The sequence below is a fragment of the Chenopodium album genome, chromosome 8 (genome assembly GCF_948465745.1).
Source record: "Chenopodium album chromosome 8, dcCheAlbu1.1, whole genome shotgun sequence".
NCBI classification, from domain to species: Eukaryota; Viridiplantae; Streptophyta; class Magnoliopsida; order Caryophyllales; family Amaranthaceae; genus Chenopodium; species Chenopodium album.
The window spans coordinates 27207997-27214155 of record NC_137841.1 but is presented as its reverse complement, the minus strand read 5'-3'; positions in this window follow the sequence as shown (position 1 = coordinate 27214155).

The following is a 6159-nucleotide window of genomic DNA, read 5'->3' as shown; positions in this document are numbered from 1 at the left end:
GAGTTTTTCTCACTTTTCTGAAACCTATATGTGTTCTACATATGGACATAACCCTCTGGGAATTCATGCTCCATCTACCTGATTGAACGCTTTGAGCAACAAAGGGTACATCCGAGAATGTTGAATTCACCAAACCATGGAAGCGAGTTTTTCTAAAACTCGCGGTATCCCATCAACTCGCGCCAACCCTTCACGGTTAGTCTTCCGCACGGTGCATCCTGACAATTAACCATGGACCCTCTATTGACTAAACCATATCCCGAACTTTAGAGAACTAGAGCCATGGTTAGGTTGCAAACTCATTGCATCATATCATGCCTACTTGACTAATTGTGCATTATTTGTTGTGCATATATATGTTTTCTTAACCGTTTGTTTGACTTGTGTTGAGATTTAATAAATTAATGACTTAAAGAACTTTGCCTAATTAATTAACTAATCAATTAATTTGAGTAAATAAAGTCTAATTTTTTAACCAGAATTGACCTAGTACGACTTTAGGCATACCCCTGTTGATTAATAACACCGAAAACAGTCTCGGATCGAAGCTCCAACATTGGCGCCAAAGTCTGGACTGTAGCGCCATTCTGTGGAGTGTGGCGCCTGGCGACAGCTCTGTCGTCTGGCGCTACACTACACAGTGCGACGCTAGTCCTGTCGTTTTGACGACAGTTCGGATTGTTGATCGAGTCATCATTTTGTGTCTAATTAACCAGTTTATTAATTAAGTCTGTTAAATTTCGCTGTCAATAACACCTTGTCGAGTCATTAATTGAGTCTAGTCACATAGTCTAGCCACATGGTCATGACACGAGTCTTAACATATCACCTACACTCACTTGTCTTAGCACACACTTCGAGTATGTATCACCATGACCATGTTTTAGATTCATGCATGAGTCGGTCTTTTTCCGTCATTTTAGCTGGAGGGTACATCCTATTCCTAGTTCTTCATATCCCTCCATCTGCATCATTTTTCTTCACATTCTATTCCATTTTTCTTCACTTCCTCCATCCCTTGCATGTTGAATAAAGTTTGAGCCAAATATTTAACAATAAATATCCCCAAATTCCTTTTCCACAGTACTTGGTCGAGGAGGGAAGGCAATTAATTAAGGACAACACCTTTGTTCAAGTTTCACTTTTTGATAAACCAATTCGTCAAAAGAGAAAGGCTAAAAAGATAATGGCAAGTCAAGAAGAGGTCAATGAACTTAGGAATTAATTAAATGACGTGACTGAGGTGTTAAAGGCTTTAACCCTCAAAATTGATGACCCTGTGAAGCGACAACAAATGACCCTCATGCAAAAAATTTTGAGCAAGCTATCTAGTGACTATAAATTTCAGGACATTAGTTCACAAGGGGTCTCGCTGGACAAGGAACTTCTTTCGCATAAGTTCAACGCCACTGACATCCCTAAATTCAAGGCAACATATAACCCTTACTTTCATCTAAGAGCTTTCGAAACCATATTGAGTATTAAGGGTATGGATAAGAAGGTTTTCCCCTCTCTGTTCCCACTATCTCTCGAGACCGTTTGCCAGCAATGGTTCTTTTCTCTCAAGAAAGAAAAAACCTCCATCTGGGAGTCCATAGCAAACGCTTTCATAGATAGATATAAGTGCAACATCCAAGACGAAACAGATTATAGACAACTCGAGATGTTAAAACAAAAAGAAAACAAAGGGTTCACTTCTTTCTTCAACAAATGGAGGGAAACTTCTGCTTATATGGTCAAGGCTCCTACCGAAAAAGAATCTGTGAGGATGTTTATCAAGAATCTCCAAGGGAAGTATTCAAGGCACTTAAAGTACCAACACAATTTGAATACTTTCAAGGTTGTCTATAATATAGGCATTGACATCGAAGATGACCTTTTGAAAGATAATAGTGCGAGAGGAAAGAAGAATAACCATCCGTCTTCTTCCTCTCCCATTAATGAGGTATGTACCACGAACGCCTCCAAATCACGAATCCAAAGATCAAAAAGGTTTTTCACTCCAGTTGGTATGAGTTATGAAACAGCTTTGGAGAAGCTACACCACAAAGGACTAGTCATGCCCATAGGGCCCATCAAAGATCCAGTTCCAGAAGCCAGGCCACCCAAGTGGGACCATAATAAGCACTGCAAATATCAATAAGGAAAGGGTCACGACATTGTGGAGTGTTGGAAACTCAAAGAAGCTATTCAAGATCTGATCGATAACAATGAAACTTCCGAAGTTCTAGCCATTGAAGAAGATCAAACACCCTTCGATCCATCACTTCTTATCACACGTGTAGGTGAACCCATGATCAAGAAAGCTTATATAACCTCTCTCGATGAAGTGGCCATGATCAAGGAGGATGAAAGTCTTTTCTTAAATAATACCAGGGAAGACTCGTCAAGTCTAAACGAGGACGTTCGAAAATTGCAAGATGTCGTTGCCATGCTCTTGAACGTGGTAGAAGGATTAGTAAATCCGGTGATGGTCATCGAACAAAATCCTCGCCAAGGGTTTAATGATGAACTCAATGCGCCTAAGCCACAGGAAAAACGGACCATTGAAGAATACACACCAATAAGAATAACTTACAATGAAGCTTTTGACTGTCTTCATGATCAAGGTCATATTCACTCCATTGGTCCCAGACAAGACCCACCATCTGAAAAACGTTTTCCCAATTGGGATCCAAATTCCTATTGTCGATACCATAAAGGTCGCGGTCACACTACTGAAAAGTGTATCGCCCTCAAGGATCGTATTCAATACTTCATTGATTAAAATCTCCTTCATGTTCCTTCGCGCGACAAGAAGGCCAAGATTAGTAACGATAGAAACAGTGGCTGTAAATGGAAGAAGAACGACTTTCCTTCTTCTTCCGAAAACACCTACTCTAGTAACAGTCTTGGTACTTTCGACCTTAATGAGATCTTAGCCATGGATAATTGAGGATTTAGAAAGCAACAAAAAAGGGATTTTACCCTAATTGGAATTAGCTACGATGATGCTTTCGATCGATTCCATGCCAAGGGACTCATTACTCCTCTTGTACCTCTTCAAGATCCCCCACTTAAGAAGAGAGTGCCTAGTTGGAATCCAAATGTGCACTGCAAGTACAATCAAGGTAGGGGTCATGCTACTGAGTGTTGTTGGAAGCTAAAGGAGGCTATCCAACATTTGATTGATAATAACAAGCTTCCCATACCTCCAGTTAACAAGAAGAGCGAGTGATGATAAAGCAAACAACACAAGAAAAGAGGCGAGCTTCAACGACGAGATTTCATGACATATTTTTTCTTTTTCTCTATTTACCCTTTCCCCAATAAGTCTAGCATGGGCACCTTTCTTTTCCCTTAGATTAACTTTGTAGATTCTTTCTTTTCCTTTAATAAAATGAGCATTTATTTCTTACATATGATCATTTCATTATATTGCATTAAGAAAAAAAAAACAAAAACAAAATAAAAAAAAAGAGAAAAAAAAAAAAGCAAAAAAAATCCATGTCGAATTAAGCACAAGGTATACCAATGATTTAAGGCACCCCTTGTAGGCACATCATATTACCTTTCACCCTTTAATATATGCAATCCTTTCTTCATAAACCACTTTGAGCCTCGTCTAACGATAAACCTTTCTTTTTTCAACCCACATCTACCTAACCTTGGGATGGGATGGTCTGTAACTTATGCAATTTCAAAAAGGCTTGAGTGAATTCAAAAAATTAAAATAGCAAAAATAAGCAAAAGCAAAAAATAAATACAAGTGTACAAAAGGGCAAGTGTTCCAATGTCATTGACATAAACATGTCTTGATACGAACACGTCTCAGATTGCGTCTCTTATCGAGTGCTCGGTACCGTGCCTGAGAAACATGAATGCCAAGTGAGTGATAGACAGCATGATCGGGATTGCCCACACTTATAAAAATATAAAGTGCAAAAGCAAAAAAAAGAGTGCAGAAATAAATAAAGCAAAAAAAAAAGAGAGCTAAAAAAGAATAGAAACTCAAGCATAAAATAAAGTTTCAAAAACAAGGTTGCACACTTGGGGGCTTATCTAGGGTCTTGAGCCTTTATCCCCTTTTTCTATAAACTTTAGCCTAACCACGTTACAGCCCTTAAAAAGACCTTTTTGAGGTATACACACACTTGTGCGAGGTTCGGCTAGAGCTACGTTCGGCCTTATTCCTAACGGATACGTAGGCAACCTCACATCGAGGTGCGACCGTAATAAACATGCATTCATATTCACATTCACACACCATGATCATATCAAGGGATCTCCTATGATCATCCCTATTAATTTAGAGCTAGACTTGGGGGCTTGATCCCTACATCATTAGCTTACCTAGCCTAAGAGTCACCACCATTTGACTCTTTTAAAAACAATATTTTCCCACAAACTTAGCCTTTGCAGCCTAACTTTAGAATCACTATCACACACCACACAGATACATGACCAAATATACTTTTCCTTAGGAACCCTTTGTCATGAAATCTTAACACACCGTTGAAGCATGCCTTGTCATATCAAATTCACTCATCAATCATAAATTGTCATTGCATCACAAAGTATGAAGTGCTTAGCCTCCGTGCCTAAGTTACCTAAATACTTTCATCATTGAGTCAACCATTGAGATAGCCTAGGATGGATTAATCCTTGCACCTTGAGAGATAGTATCAAACAACATTTGACTAAGCTCATTCAACATGCATTCGAAAGCTTCGATTCTTTTTTCGCGTCTTTCTTTTTCGGGAGAAAGTCGGTACCCTCCACAAAAATAACGGAAAATTTTTGCTTTTTTGCATTTTCGAGTCACACGATCACATTATAATGCACACAGGGGTCATGAGTCACATGTGTCAAACACTTTGAGTCGAGTCAACCTCGAGTCAGTCACAGTGAGTCGAGTTTATACCTTGAGTCGTGTCAAGTCAATGAGTCAAGCGACGTTAAACCTTAGGTCAACCCTAAGATAATTAAAGAGATTAGCAAAGTTCTATAGTAAAAAATAAATACAGGTGCAGCAGAATAGGGAAGACCCTACTCCAGCGCCAGATGACAACATCTAGCGTCTGACAGCAAGTTTTAGCGCCTACACTAGATCCCAGCGTCTGGCGACAGAGTCAATTCTTGGTGCCAGAGATATTTCAGTAGCGACAGAGCTCGAAGCCTCTCAGAAAGGTGATTTCGACCTCATACAACAATTTCGGGTTCCTTGGTACGCCAGTTAGCCCCTATAAGCAATTTGACATGATTAAGTAGTCGGTTTGATTACAGTCTAAGTGATCGACCTGACGAAAGATCGTCTCACTTAGCTTAAAGCGCCTAAGCGTTGGCTTATCACGGAGTCACCGACATACTGGTTTTAGCGGAAGCAAAGTTCAAGCGAGCTTTAGAGATCGGCAAGCGTTGGTCTTCGGAAATTTTTCTTATGACTATTATCGCAACAAACATTCAATCATCGAAGCTCTTTTGTTCAGAGACGCATGGACATTTCTTTCAAGCTCTTTTGCTCTAGAGACGCGTGGGCATATTATCAAAGCTCTATTGTTCAGAGACGCGTAAACATTTCCATCAAAGCTCTTAGCTCTAGAGACGCGTGGGCATATCATCAAAGCTCTTTTGTTCAGAGACGCATGGACATTTCTCTTTTGCTCAGAGACGCGTGGGCATCCTATTATCAAGCTCTTCGTTCAGAGACGCGTGGACACATCATTCAGAAGTTCATATCCAAAAAAAAAATAAAGAAGCTCTATTGTTTAGAGATGCGTGGACATATCCAAAAAAGAAACTCTTTGTTCAGAGGCGCGTGAACATATCCAAAAAAAAAGAAGCTCTTTGTTCAGAGACGAGTGAACATCGAAATAGCAAGATGACGTTCCCTAGATTGTGGAGAGTTGTCACAAATAACTGAAGGTAATTTCAAGCGAAGTTGTCTTCGGTAGTATTCCCTTAGACGTGGAGTATTATAAAAGCGAAAGAGGATCGTTTTAAGCGAGGCAGTCTTCAATATTGGAAGCAGTTACAAGCGTAGCGGTTTTCAAGCGGGATGGCATTCTCTAGCTTGCAGGAGGTCATCAAAACAAAAAGCAGGAATAAATCAGTTACTTTCAGAGACGTGTGCTCGACGGTGCAAGATACGCATTTCTTAAACCTTTTATCTGTTTGATT